We start from the raw sequence: 15,310 nt of genomic DNA, 5'->3' as shown, positions 1-15,310 counted from the left end.
GTGAGGAGAAACTTAACTTTGGGCTCCTTGGAGGAAGAATGGAATATAAATGTAAAGTAAATAAATAAATACACAGAACCTCATTTGCCATTTTGTTACCCGTTCATGCTGATTGGAGAGATTATTTTGGAACTCTTTGCAATCCACTTGGGTTTTGACCATCCTGAGGCCACATTCTCACAACCAGAATGATTGTGGTTAAAGATTAACTGTGGTCAGCCAGCCTTACATTCTCCTGCAGAACGTGTTGTGAGAACCTAAGATTTCTGGGCAATCCCAGTTAAATTGCTGTTGTAAACCAGCATTTAACAAGGATCACCAACTGGGATCAGATCCTGGTTAGCAATCCCGGTTAAATGTTGGTTAACCATATCACTTTAACTTAGATAAGGGATTGCCCAGAAATTCCAGGTTCTCATGACATGCACTGCAGGAATGTGCGAGGGTTGGCCAATCTTGGTTAATTCTTTAACCACAATCATTCTGGTTGTGAGAATGCTACCTGAATAATCTGGTGTCATCTTTTGTCATTTCACTTTTGTCATTTTACTACTCGCCTGTGATTCCAGGTAATCTATGACCATGTTAAATAGCACCAGTCCCAAAGCAGATCTTTTGAGAAACCCCTTCCTTCCTCCATTCTGAATAATGTGCATTAGTGATCAAATTACAAATGACACCAAATTTTTAGGATAGTGAATACTCAAATGGACTGTAAAGGGGTCCAAAAGCAACTCTCCAAATTGGGTGAATAGGCAACAAAATGGCAAATGAGGTTCAGTGTAAGTAACTGAAATGTGATTCACATTAGGCGGGGTAGGGGGAAATCCCTACCTTCATATATATCATTACTCTTTCATTACTTTTTACTTCAGTTGTTTAACCACTTACTAATCTGTAAGAGGACCTGTTCCTATATCCTATGACAGCTAAAGTCATTCAGGAGCCTTAAGTAAGAGACTTTGTCAAAAGGAGGTGACAAAGGGGGAAGCAAAGCCTAACTCAAGAAAATACAAGAAAGTGAAGCAAGTCATATGCTACAAGGAAGGCAACTAGCCCCCAAATCCATAGCCAATAGTTGCTGCTCAGCTGCTGGAAAGAGGAGGGAAGCATTTCCAGAAAGACCTATTCCATTCTAGTACTCTCTCCTGTCTGCTGAAAACACAGTGTTGCTGCTGGACTGGAATCCAGCCCACTTGGCTTGGTTTTTAAAGGATAGACGGCAGCCCTCATTTACATGTGCAAGGTTGAGAGTTTCTATATATAATAGGCAGCAGCTGATATGATGTGCACGCTAATAGAGCTGTAAGACTCTGTGGCGGAGCTGCAAGGAAGCCGGAAGATCGCTCCAATGCTTTCCAAAACCAGAGGCTGTGCAAGCAGCACTACTGGATTTATCCCCATTGCCCCAAAATGGGGATACATGTGGCAATGCTGCTTGCACAGCTGCCAGTTTTTAAAAGCCTCGGGGGCTGCCTTCTGATTTTGCTGCAGCCCTATTAGCATTTGCATCATGTCAGCCATTATATCTGCATATCACTATAGCACTCTGGTATTCACCCATACTAATTCAGGGACACAGATGCTTGAAGAAGGACTAGAAAAACAGCATAATTTCAGGCCAGTATTGATATAAATAACAGCTGATGGATGAGATTGGTTCATCCAAAGTGTTTACAAGTAGAACATTATGGGCAGAAATGGGATTTAAAAATATATATATATATATTGGCTGAGGAGTCACATTACAGATGTCACAGAGCTGCATACCTTTAACCTAGTTGTGTAATACCATCAGCAAACGCCTTTTATTCCCAGTATGAGTCCCATTTAGTGATCTGCTGCATCATTGCCACTGCCACAGATCAGCATGTATGTATAATCACTGCTGATTACAGGGCTTGCTTGTTTACTTAAATCCGAGCAGGAATTCTTAAACGTTGTTGTACTCTGGACCATAGTTTTTGTTTTCTTGCTCTTTGCAGCACCCCATATTTCATAACTTGCAGCTGCTGTGGTGGGCTTCAGAATTAAAACGCAACCCCTTCTGCAAGCCGATGCAACTGTCCTGTTTTCTCCTATCAAAAGAACAAATGCAGAAGGTCAAAGGAAAAGGGAAGTGTCACTATGTACTGAGGAGGCTGTGCTCAGTACCGAGTGATACTTCTGGGCCTTCTGTGTCCAGGAGATGTGGATGGTCCAGTGCCACGTCCAGGTTTCTAGGGGGCCCTCAGCAAACTGCCCTCCATGGGCCCCTTCCTACCTGGCTGTCTGAAAGAGTCGCTTTGGCAGTACCCTATGAAGACTATGGCACAGAAGTGGTCTCAGGGATCAACAGTGGGCCTTCAGCCCCTTAGCTGCCCAATGATACTGAACCCTGACACTGGCCTTGCGATGGATGATAGAAAGGATGAGTGGTTCTCAGACAGTGCAGCTACAAACAGCTTCCTTTGTGGCAGCCATAATATAGGAATGAGCTTTACATACTGTATTTTTGTTCATAGTCCAACCCATGGCAACTGCCTGCACCTGGCTAGAGCCCACACTTCAGAAAGATCCTTGTAAAAAGGAAATTTGAAAGCCTGCACCCAGCTGCTTTCTGTGGGGAAGAGGCGGGGAGAGCAACAGAGGCAGCACGGAGAGCCACCGAGGCGGCAGGGAGCAAAAAAAATATGTTTCTGTTTAGCTAGACATTCTGCACCCTTTTAGGTTCCTGCCCCACTCCTTCCATTTGTGAAAAATGGTATTACCCAATGGATTCTTGGTAAGAAAATATAGTAATTAACCATAATGTTGGAATTAGCTTACATCTTGTTGTCCATTTACCCAGTATGGAGAGATTCGTTTGGAGCTTTTTGCAGTCTACTTGGACTTTCATCATCCTGAATAATTTGGTACCATCTGCAAATTGGTCACTTCACTTCTCACTCCTCATTCTAGATCATGTATGAACAAGTTACATCAATAAAATAAAGCTGACTGACAAACACCTTGGAGCTATAGAGCTTGTGCTACCTTAACAATGCCTGCCTGCTACTTAGCAACAATGCAAGTTCCCCTTCACTCCACTCAGTAAGGAAATGCTTTTCTACAGTAAGGAAACATTTCTACAGAAATGTTGTTAGTCATCCAGCACCCTGATACAGAGTTATGAGAAAGCAGAGACAAAGCACTATGTCAGAACATTGGCTGACATCTAGACAAACACCATGCTGGTGCTATGAGAGAAACACCAGTATAGCATCACTGCTTCTGAAGAGTCAGATTAATGCTGTACTGGTGATTGTATGGTGGAGGGCAGATTTTTTCAACAACCTCCCCTTCCCCTGGATGCACTTTGTACCTTGCAAAGTTATTCCCTGAGGGTTGTGTGGTCTTCAGAGACATATTTTTGGGTAGCATAATGCTTCCATAAGAAGGGGAAGCGGAAGCCATTGAAATCCACCTCCCCCATACACAAGCACCAATGCAGTGTTAATCTGGAACTCTTCAGAAGCACTGGTACTACACACTGAGAGGAGAGCTGGTCTTGTGATAGCAAGCATGATTTGTCCCCCTAGCTAAGCAGGGTCTGCCCTGTTTGCATTCGAATGGGAGACCTCATGTGAGCACTGTAAGATATTCCCCTCAGGGGATGGAGCCACTATGGGAATAGCAGAAGGTTCCAAGTTCCCTCCCTGGCATCTCCAAGATAGGGCTGAGAGAGATTCCTGCTTGCAGCCTTGGAGAAGCCACTGCCAGTCTGTGTAGATGGTACTGAGTTAGATAGACCAATAGTCTGACACAGTATACGTCAGCTTCCTATGTCCCTATGTACACTGGTGCTTCGCCCATAGCACTGTTGGTTCATTAGTCTGGATGTTAGTCTGTATGCAATTATTTATGAGTAGTGGGAGGGGGGACTTGGAAAAGAGACAAAGCTATAGTCTATCTCTTTAAAAACCAAACCAAACCACCAGGACCTGTAGGAGAGGAGAGCTGGTCTTGTGGTAGCAAGCATGACTTGTCCCCATAGCTAAGCAGGGTCTGTTCTGGTTGCATATGAATGGGAGACTTGATGTGTGAGCACTGCAAGATATTCCCCTCAGGGGATGAAGCCGCTCTGGGAAGAGCAGAAGGTTTCAAGTTCCCTCCTTGGCTTCTCCAAGATCGGGCTGAGAGAGATTCCTGCCTGCACCCTTGGAGAAGCCGCTGCCAGTCTGTGAAGACAATACTGAGCTAGATAGACCAATGGTCTGACTCAGTATATGGCAGCTTCCTATGTTCCTATGACTGGGCATGCAGACGCTTGCAAGAAATAGTACAACTCAAATGGAATTTGTGCCATTCTGACCTTCTAAATCAAGTTCTATTCACATTGTTTAGAAAGACCGAAGTGGTGGAAATTTCCCTCCATGCTAGTGCTTCAGAATTACCTAAGCATTGTGGCTTTGGAGAAGCAGAAATTGTGCAAACTGTTTAGCCTGAAAGCTCAATGGCATTGCTTCTTTTGCTACCTGGCAGCTCTCGCATGTCAAATCTTCACCAAATTGTTTGGGCATAGTGGATGCCTTTATAAACTATCTGCCTCTCAATCTAAACATGCCATGAAGAGACAAGTCACTAAAATATCTGTCCAAGCATACATAGCATTATTATCTAAGTCTAAATCTTTGCCTTGTCTGTGTACAACAGAAACATGAACTCAAGAAATACTTGGACGTAGAGGTCACTTACTGCCTTAAGGCTGAAATATGTGTGTGTTTGTCATATATATATATATATATATATATATATATATATATATCTCCAACCAGGAAGTGGGAAGGCTATCCAAGAAGTATTTGGCTTGGTTCTCAACAGTGGTGTGCATTCATTTTGGAACAAAAGGAAAAATGTGCCACATGAGCCCCATTTGGCCCATTTTTCATTAATTCTGGTATAATAATAATATGGTATGTTGGGATTAGGGATGTGCAAAAAATTTCGGGCACAGAACGATCTGTGCCCGAAACGAACAATTTCGGGTGATTCGGGGCCGAACCGAATCACCCCCGATGTCCCCCGAATTTTTTCGGACACGAGCCGAATCACCCGAATTTCGGGCAAAAAAAATTCGGGTGATTCGGTTCATGGTTGATTTTTGGCGATTTTTTAAAGTTTTAGTGACTTTGGGGCAGTTCGGGGGCATATCATGGGATCTGGGCAAAAGGAGTGGGGTGGGGTGGTAGCGCCTAATGGGTGCAGGCTACCAGCCCAATTTCAGGAAGATTGGGCAAAGGGCTGATTTTTGGTAAATTTCTGAAAATTTCATGTCTTTGGGGCAGATTGGGGCATATTGGGGCAGAAAGTGGGGCCTGGGGAAGAATAGTGGTGTGGGTTGGTAGTGCCTAATGGGTGCAGGCTACCACCCCAATTTCAGGGGGTTTGGACAAAGGGGTGATTTTTTGAGAATTTTTGAAGTTTTGGTGACTTTGGGGCAGTTTGGGGGCAGAAAGTGGATCTGCCCCAAAAGAGTGGGGTGGGGTGGTAGTGCCTAATGGGTGCAGGCTACCACACCAATTTCAGGGGGATTGGGCAGAGGGCTGATTTTTTGAGAATTTTTGAAGTTTGGGTGTCTTTGGGGCAGATTGGGGGCAGAAAGTGGATCTGCCCCAAAGGAGTGGGGTGGGCTGGTAGATAGTGCCTGATGGCTGGAGGCTACCACCCATCCCCAATTTAAGAGTGATTGGGCAGAGGGGTGAATTATGGTGAATTTATTTGTATGAGGTTTGTCTTCATAAGGTGAAGTGTGCTAAAGTGATTACTTCCTCATATTATTCATAGTAAAGGAAAGTGTGAAAAAGTGAAAGTGGGGTCATGAGAGTTGTTTAATTGAAAAAAATCTCATTTGCTATGATAGAATGAGAATTCACACCTCAGAAGTTTTTTCTGAGGTGTGAATTCTCATTCTATCATAGCAAATGAGATTTTTTTCAATTAAACAACTCTCATGACCCCACTTTCACTTTTTCACACTTTCCTTTACTATGAATAATATGAGGAAGTAATCACTTTAGCACACTTCACCTTATGAAGACAAACCTCATACAAATAAATTCACCATAATTCACCCCTCTGCCCAATCACTCTTAAATTGGGGATGGGTGGTAGCCTCCAGCCATCAGGCACTATCTACCAGCCCACCCCACTCCTTTGGGGCAGATCCACTTTCTGCCCCCAATCTGCCCCAAAGACACCCAAACTTCAAAAATTCTCAAAAAATCAGCCCTCTGCCCAATCCCCCTGAAATTGGTGTGGTAGCCTCCACCCATTAGGCACTACCATCCCACCCCACTCTTTTGGGGCAGATCAACTTTCTGCCCCCAAACTGCCCCAAAGTCACCAAAACTTCAAAAATTCTCAAAAAATCACCCCTTTGTCCAAACCCCCTGAAATTGGGGTGGTAGCCTGCACCCATTAGGCACTACCACCCCACCCCACTATTCTGCCCCAGCCCCCACTTTCTGCCCCAATATGCCCCAATCTGCCCCAAAGACATGAAATTTTCAGAAATTTACCAAAAATCAGCCCTTTGCCCAATCCCCCTGAAATTGGGGTGGTAGCCTGCACTCATTAGGCGCTACCACCCCACCCCACTCCTTTTGCCCAAATCCCATGCTATGCCCCCGAACTGCCCCAAAGTCACTAAAACTTTAAAAATTCACAAAAAATCAGGACTTTGCCCAATCCCCCTGAAATTGGGGTGGTAGACTCTACCCATTGGGCACTACCACCCCACCCCAAAATTTTGCCCCTGGGCCCCTTTTTACCCCCCCGAATCGATTCAGATTCGGGTTAAATCCGAATCCGAACCGAATCAAGGGTGATTCGGGTGACCCAGATTCGGGCACAAAACAGAACGGGGGTGATTCGGCTCGGGTCTGAGCCGAATCACCCCAAAATCCGAATTGCACACCCCTAGTTGGGATCCCCATTTGTTTTGAAACCCTTGGAGTGTAGCAGGAGTGTAGTGGGATCTTCTTATTCTTCTTTAAACTGTTTAAAATTGAAGGGAACTGTAGAGCTCTTTTGGTGGCCACTGGTGATTGCCATGCTTTTTCTCCCACAGTGCCCTGGGTTGGTCTAAGTTACTATGGAGGGAAAACATGGTTGTTGCCAGAGGCAGCTGTCAAAAGCAGTTCTGCCACTCTTTTCAATTTAAAATAGTTCAAAGAAAAAGACACACACACACCCCACACACACTTTCCAAAAAACAAATAGGACAATTAAAAATCACTGCCAGTAACCTTGAAATGCGTGGAGGTCTTGGGGACTGTCACCATGGTCCCCTCTCCTTCCTCCATGTGTTCAGTGTATCCTGTATAATCATGGGAACAGGGCTAATATCTCTTAGAACCCAAACTTACTAGGTAAAATAATAAATACATAATAATAAACTTTGTTAGCTGTCCCATAACAAACTGTTCTCTGGGCAGCTCACAACACAACATTAAAACATTAAATAAGAACACACAACACATTAGAACATATTAAAACTCTTTAAACTCAGTTAAAATCATATTTAAAAACTGTTCCCAAATAATAATAGTGGAATTAACTGATTGACCAGGAGGCAAATAAATGTTGATCAATAACACGTCTCCACTCCTAGCCTTGATCAAAATTGCCATGGCATAAGGAGGAAGGTCAGCTAGTCGGGTGGATTCTACGTTCAAGGCTAGCGATATACAACATACTAAGCCAGCCTTCCTCTATTAGTGTCCGAGTGGGCTTTCAGTGAACAAATGGTATAGCCACTGATACTGATCTCTTCTTTTGTCCAGGTCTCCTGAAACACTAAAATGTCCCACTGTTGGATAAAAGTAATAAACTCTGCATCATTACTCTTCCCATTCCACCTGGCAATATTCCAGCCAAGAATTTTCCAAGTTGAATGTTCACCGCTCGGACAACAAGTCTTTGAGCAAGCAGGAAAGAGCTGTTTGGTCGAAGACTCCAAGAGTGAGGAACCCACACCATTTCCTGCTGTGGGCTGTGCTGCCGAGGGTTCCACCTCTAAAGAGCCTCCCACACTCCCTTCTAGCAGTACATCCCCAGATGTTGAGTTCAAATGCTTCAGTTTGGCCAAGACCACCTGGGACTGTCATTGCTGTGAGTGGGAATTGGCTACATTAAAAGAACTTCCTGAAATCTTTTCCAAAGGAAATAGAAAGTTTGTGATTTTAGTCTGTCTCAAATGATGTAGGTCAGCAGTAGCCAAGCTACTCGGATGATCCTTCAAGCGGGAGGAATTGGACTTATTCTCCTGTGAATGAATAGATGGAATAATATTGCTTGCACTTTCCTCTGGAGAGATAGTTGGAATAATATTGCTTGCACTTTCCTCTGGAGAAATCTTCTTCTTTTGATTCCTGTTTTCTAATAGTATAGCCTGAAGAGATGTTAGCTTGGAAACATTGGTCCATAAACCATCCTTCAGGAGTGAACCCACTATTAATCCAATCCCATCTACTTCATCCGACAATCCCCTTGAGCTGATTGGGTTAGAAACTAACAGCGAATTCTTAGGGATAAAACCAGTCAGCGCTTCCATGGAATGCAGAATATCGGAGTCCAGAGACTTCAGTTTTTGCAGATTAGAAACTAGACTAGACTGGGTATCCACCTGCGTCGCCAAAGATAGATTAGAAAAATTCCCATATAATTCGACTGTATCACACTCCCCCAGAAGATAAGGAGGTTGTAATCCATCAGATAGTTCACCCACTGGTAACATACAAGAGATCGTTTAGTTCACTAGAACCTAAAAGAGTTGAGCTGGGTACAGCGATAGTGTTTGAAATAGGATCTGTACACCTAGTCTGAGTTTGTTGAACCTTCATAACTGTGGGAGGACTACATGGGAATTTTCTCTTCTGTAGATTACCAGTAGTCTGATTTGCTCGCGTAATCATGCGCTTCCTCGTGGATCCCAAATATAGTTCTATTGGGTCATCGGGACTATTAGAAAGCTCCCCGATAACCCTCCTGGGAAATATCTCCCAATCTGCTAGATGGTCCCGCATTCTAAGCATAGATTGGGGAATTAAAGGATAGTCAAATCTGAGTAGCAGTTTGGTCATACAAGATTTAAAAGATATGAGTTTGGAGAATGAAATCAGATCAATTGCTTGAGTAGGAAAGCACAAAATCTGAGCTAATGAAGCTCTAATTTTTTCTTTTGTATTCCAGCACTGACAATTGGTGAAGTTTTGGCGAATGTCCAAAATAATATGGTTAGGATGGTATATTGACTGAGAAGTGCCACGTTTGGGACACAAGGTGCGATATCCAGAGGGGGACAAACAGACCTCCCCCTTGGATAAGATAGAATGCTCAGTTATCAGCACTTGATCAGAAGCAGGAAACCGCACTCCTGTTTGAGAGTAAGCGTCAGCAAGCTGTTTGTCTTCCTTTACTTGTGGTGATTTTCTGTCTTCAGAGCTACCCAATGAGACGAAGTTGGATAACTTTTTCAGTTCCACGGCTAAGGAATCCATCTGAGCTGTAATTTTAGAGAGATGCTGGAATAAATAGATCAAAGTCTCCAGAATAAGTTTAGACATTTTAACTGGTGTTTCCTCACTGATTGCAGGAGTAGGAGTTTTCCTTAAATTGCTGGGAGATAAATTAGCAGAGTCACCCATAGATAGTGAAAGGGGCTCACTCACCCCGCTCAGATAATGATGAGAGCCAGGTGATTTATTACATGCTTGACTCTGTTCACAGCAGACCCCCAATGGGCTAGTCCCCAGACTCTCAGCAATACAGTTATTCCCAGCATTTTCATCATACAAAAAACTTGCAGACTGAGTTTGCAGAAGAGAGAAATCATTCTTCGCTCGAACAGCTGTGTCTGCTACATAAGGAGGTTTAGAGACACTGATAAATCTCAAAGCAGTGTTCTCAGAAAGCTTTTCTTTGTTGATTTGTTTCTTAGTCTGCTTCCTCCTCATTTCTTACTTGAGGAGTAATTTTTTACTTGACTGCAAACACTCCTTGCAAACACTCCTCATGCACCCTTAGTACAAAACCACTGAGTCAAGGGAGACAAAACTTGTAGCAGTGTAAGTCTCAATTCTCTGGTAGCAAAAACATCTCCAAAAATTGACACAGCTTCTAAATACTAGCCAAATACTCAATTAAGCTATAAGTCAAGGTCAACGTCTCAATTAAAAAGAAGGAGGGCAAAATGATCAGATAAAAACAGGAGCACAGAAACTTACGTGCTGCCAGGGGCGTATCTAGGGGTAGGGCAGGCAGGGCACGTGCCCCGGGCACCACTTGAAGGGGGGCACCATTTTTCTAAAAAAATTTAAAAAAATTAAAACGGCTTCTGAAAACAAAATGGTCACCGCGCATGCTCAAATGGCCTCTGTGAGGCCCTAGGCCATGCCAGGCCTCGCAGAGGCCATTTGAGCATGTGCAGTCGCCATTTTGTTTTCAGTGGCCATTTTAAAAAAATATTTTTTTTAAAAATGGCCACCGCACATGCTGAAATGGTCCCTGCGAGGCCCTAGAGGCCAGAGAGGGGAGGGGAAACCTTTGCAGACCCCCCCCCAACCTTTAGGAAGCCCCCCAAAGGGGCTACAGGTAATTTTTTTAAAATTAATTTTTTTAAAAAAAATTAATATATTTTTTTTAAAAATTAATATAATATAAGTCACTGTACACATATTCAGTTTGGCACTATGTACAGAGAATCAGATGGGTGTCAGATGTTTGGACAGGGGGCGCAATTTCAGTCCTTGCCCTAGGCACTATTTTCCCTAGATACGCCTCTGCGTGCTGCCTCCTCCTCCAGCCTTCTGTGTCCGACAGCCCAACAACAATGTTATTATCTTGTTATCAGTGCTCCTGCTCAGAAGTCCACCAAACTTGCTGGGACTCTTCAACCTTCTGGCTACTGCAGTCCACCGGCTGTTCACCACTCAGCTGAGAGCCACAAGGCCGAGAGCCCTTGTGCTCTCGCCCTTCGGCTCACGCCAAGAGGCTCGCGCCCCTGGCTCAGCTGGAGCTTAAATGGCAGCAGTTGGTACCTGCAAGGGGTGGAGCACAGGCGGGCACTCAGGGCCCTGCCCAGCAGATCCCTCTTCTCATCCAGGATGCATATCTAGATGTATGCCTGCATCTATAACAGCCACACATTCAGAAGACTGTTTGCCATTTCTGAATGAGTGGTATAAACTGGTACCAAATATTACAAAAATTCACTCTAATTTATTGTTTGATTTATGCAGGGCTTTTCATTAAAATAATTTCAAAGCTGCTTACTATATAATTAACAATGCACAGTTAAAATACAAAAGTACAGATAATATAAATATAAAAATCTCTCTACTTAAAAATATAAAAATCTATAAAAACCAGTAATACATAAAACACAAAGCAGTCCCACATTCAAAAATACAGTCCAACCCTCAGGGAGAAATGCAGAATGGCTCCTCCTGATGTATCATGTGATTAATGAGACATCATTGCCAACTCCTTTAGGCTTCGTTCTTTAACAGTCTTCAGACAAAATCTAAAAATGCGCTGTTATGAAGGGGAGGGGCATGAAACTAAAAAGGGTCTTGCCTTCAGAGTATTCGAGGTTCTCTCTTCGCAGGCTGAGTGCTAGCATTAGGATCACACAAAGGCATGAGCAGAGGTGTAGCTATAAATGAGCAGAATGTTTCAAAGAACCTGTATCCCACAGCTCCCAAGGCCCCCCCCCAGCTCCACCCCTCCCTATTTTCTTCATTATCTCCCTCACTCCAAGGGGCCACCAGGGAGAAGGGTGAACACAGGCTTCCTCTCCCCTAGCTACACCCCTGGGCATGCGCCAATGTGGGCCTATTGGAAAACCACATTCCGGACAATGCTCCCATTGCAAAAACCTCGAGGCAATGATCAGGGATTGCATTTTCCCCTGCCCTTCAGCTTTATAGTCGCACTGCTGGGAAAATGTGATGTTCGTATATCAAAAGCATTTCCTTGAGAATAAATGTTTAGATCCTGTACAGCAAACGAATAGCTGCACATTTCTTCTGCTATAAAGGCCACTAGTAAGAATATGTGTTAATACATTCAGAAATTTACAAGTAAACCTGTGGCTGACATGATGTACAGCATACAGAGCTGTAATGCTGTGCCCCTGGGCTACTGCGGATGCCTAAGGCAGCTTTGACACTGTTAAGAATGGGTTGTGTTTTTTTTGCACAAGCAGCACTACCACATATTTCCCCATTCATAACAATTCTTAACAACATTCGAGCAGCCCCAGTGTGCCGTGTTTCAGCTCTGTAATGTTGCACATTATGGCAGCCAACATTTTTGCTACTCAAGTGCCCGAACAATGAATGCTAGCTGCCAATCACTTAATGGCAGTGGCTGACATACTGCACAACATTCCATCTGCCTTCTAATGGAACAAGTGCACAGTTGCACAAGAGTGCTCTTATGCAAGTCTGGGAAATTGCAGAAACATAGTTGTGTGCACTCAATGCCTATTATTTCCAATGGCTATCAATCATGCATGCAATTGTGTTTGCACTATGTCCTGCATTTTCACATGTGCACTCTTGTGCAACTGCATGCACACGGTTATAAAGCAGAGAGAACGTTGCCTAGTATGGCAGCATCAACCAATGAAAGCTAAAATACTAATTTCTGAAACAAAGAAAGCAACTCTCTCTTCTCAACATGCAGACACTTTTCCTTGTAAGGACATATCATCGTGGTAGCCTTTATGCATTTGGGAGCCAGCACCGGAAATGGCAACACAAGATACAGAATGTGTGGCTTTCCTGGCAGGCTTAAGTGTGATTTTTCTTGCACATGCCATAGAGACCTGAGCTGGCCATGTGTACTGGGGACAGGATATGGATCAATACAGGTGAAAATCAGCAGTGTACATGGATTGAAAGTTTTGGTCATAATTGCTGTTAAAAACTGTCTCTGAAACTGAGCCCTGGTTTTGTGTTATCATAGGAAATATAGCAGCCTAACATCAAGACACTTGAAGTCTTGTGTTCTACAGAGGATATGTGAATACCAGATGCAGAAATTGAAGGACTACAGCTAATCTCTGTGCTACGTGAGGGTTTTGAGCCCTAAACATTTGAAAGGGAAAACAAAATTCATATCACTCCTTAGGAAATTAGTACAGTAGTCAGGACATATTTAGTGCTATGATGTAACTTGTCTCTTGCCTTACTGTAAATGATTACTAGACTTTGCAATACTCATCTATTTTTTAGTAGATACACAGCAATGTTCAGTACACTGACTTTACCACAATGTTAGCACATTTTCCTTATAATCTAGAACATATTGCATAACTTTGGAGGCACACATGTTCAAATAGTAAGTGCCTATGACTTAACTGGCAGTTCAGCTTCCAGTTCCGCTTTATTTTTAGCCAGCTTGGGCCAGTGGAAAGTTTTGAATCCTTTGTGTTGTGGAGAACAGTGCTGCCCCACTTTTACTGCCATAACAGATGTGTGTCGGCTGTCATAGGAACTGCCTGTGACATCATTGATGATTAACTCTTAGTAAAGCGTATATGTACATATCCAGTGTTTATCATACTTTTTTTAAAAAACAAGACAACCAGCTTCACACTGCAATATCTCAATCCAATCTTTAAAAAAAAAAACTTCATTAAACAGTGTGTGTTCTTTGCACTTTTTTTGTACTTTAAGTGTGTTTCCTTAGAAGTGAAACTGACTACACAAAAAGCTTTTCAGATTTAGAAAAAGTAAATTTTACTTGGCAATTTATTTGAATGCAGTTTTTTCAAAGGCATTTCTTCCTGTAGCAAAGCTTCCCTCACACCCTTTAAATTTGTATTGTTGTCCAAGTGGCTTTATTAGATCAGGGCTAGTGCCAGAGCAGTGATAAGGGGGAAGTCAGTCCAGAAATGAATGTGTTACCGTGGTTTTCCTTTGCTAGCACTATTACAACCAGGCCCGTAGGCAGTGGTAAGGATGTGGGCTGAGGATATACACACACCATCTTGCTCATTGGCACAGTTATTTCTTCCTGACACGCCATCTTGTATAAGCTTGAGAACAATTTGCATTAATGGCACCAAATAATATGACAGAAGAGTCTCATTATTTGCATCAAATTCCATAGTGCTCTTCACAGAACATAAGAGCACAAAAAGGAGTGAAGACAGGAGTTGTGAAATGAGGCAGCTCTCTAACTCCACCCTAATAATAAGTAGCATTTTCTAACACAATCTACACTTTGAAAAATCTGTTTGCAAGGACCAAATTATACTTGGTTATAAGCTTTGAGATTGTAGACTTTGCATCACATGGCACATATTTCATTACCAGAAAAATACAAGACTCCTTTGTAAATGGGACACATGAACTGAACTACAATTTGAATTCCTTCCATTTATATTATATATCACACCCCCACACACACTGGTTGTACCATCAGTCAGATGTCTGACATATGACTCAAAAGCTGTAAGTAGTAAGGCTGAATATTAATGAACAGATGCAAGTCTCATACAGATACACAAGTGGTATTTGAAGGGGGCCATCTTCAATAGAACCAGCATGGTGTAGTGGTTAGAGTGCTGGATTAGGACCGGGGAGACCTGAGTTCAAATCCCCATTCAGCCATGAGACTTTCTGGGTGACTCTAGGCCAGTCACTTCTCTCTCAGCCTAACCTACTTCACAGGGTTGTTGTGAGGAGAAACTTAAGCATGTAGTACACCACTCTGGGCTCCTTGGAGGAAGAGCGGGATATACAGTGTAAAAAAAAAAAATTTTGCAGCAGCCTTCTTTGAAACAGTGAAAGTTAGCAACATATTAAGTTTCTTCTTCAAGAATTACCCTATGTTGTGAGTACTGTGAAGCTCAGGAGTGGCGTTAAGCTATAAGGTGTATCTGCAACCAGATTTTAGGATTAAAAAGCCCCCAAATAATCTCCAACTATGTTTGTACACACATACAGACTGTGGAATCTGAGGCCCTTTCTTGAATCTGACAGGTCCCATAGTAAAGTTTTGCAGTATTTTATTTATTATTATTAATTCCCACAATAGTTTTTATACTCCAGGAAATATTCTAAAAGTAAAGACCAGTTAGAGACTCTTTTCTGGGAGGAGAGAACCCAGGACCATCCTAGTATTTTAGGGTTAGCAGAGATCTTGAGGAATTTCATGAACCTGAAGAGTCCTGTAGATAAGAAGCTTTCATTGACTTTTGCAGTTGTTTAACGCGTGCCTTTGATGCATACACAGTTTAAATGGAGACAGGAGATACACCTAAGCAAGTTATACT

The sequence above is a fragment of the Hemicordylus capensis genome, chromosome 3 (assembly GCF_027244095.1).
Source record: "Hemicordylus capensis ecotype Gifberg chromosome 3, rHemCap1.1.pri, whole genome shotgun sequence".
Classification (NCBI taxonomy): Eukaryota; Metazoa; Chordata; class Lepidosauria; order Squamata; family Cordylidae; genus Hemicordylus; species Hemicordylus capensis.
Note: the sequence above shows the minus strand (reverse complement) of the source record.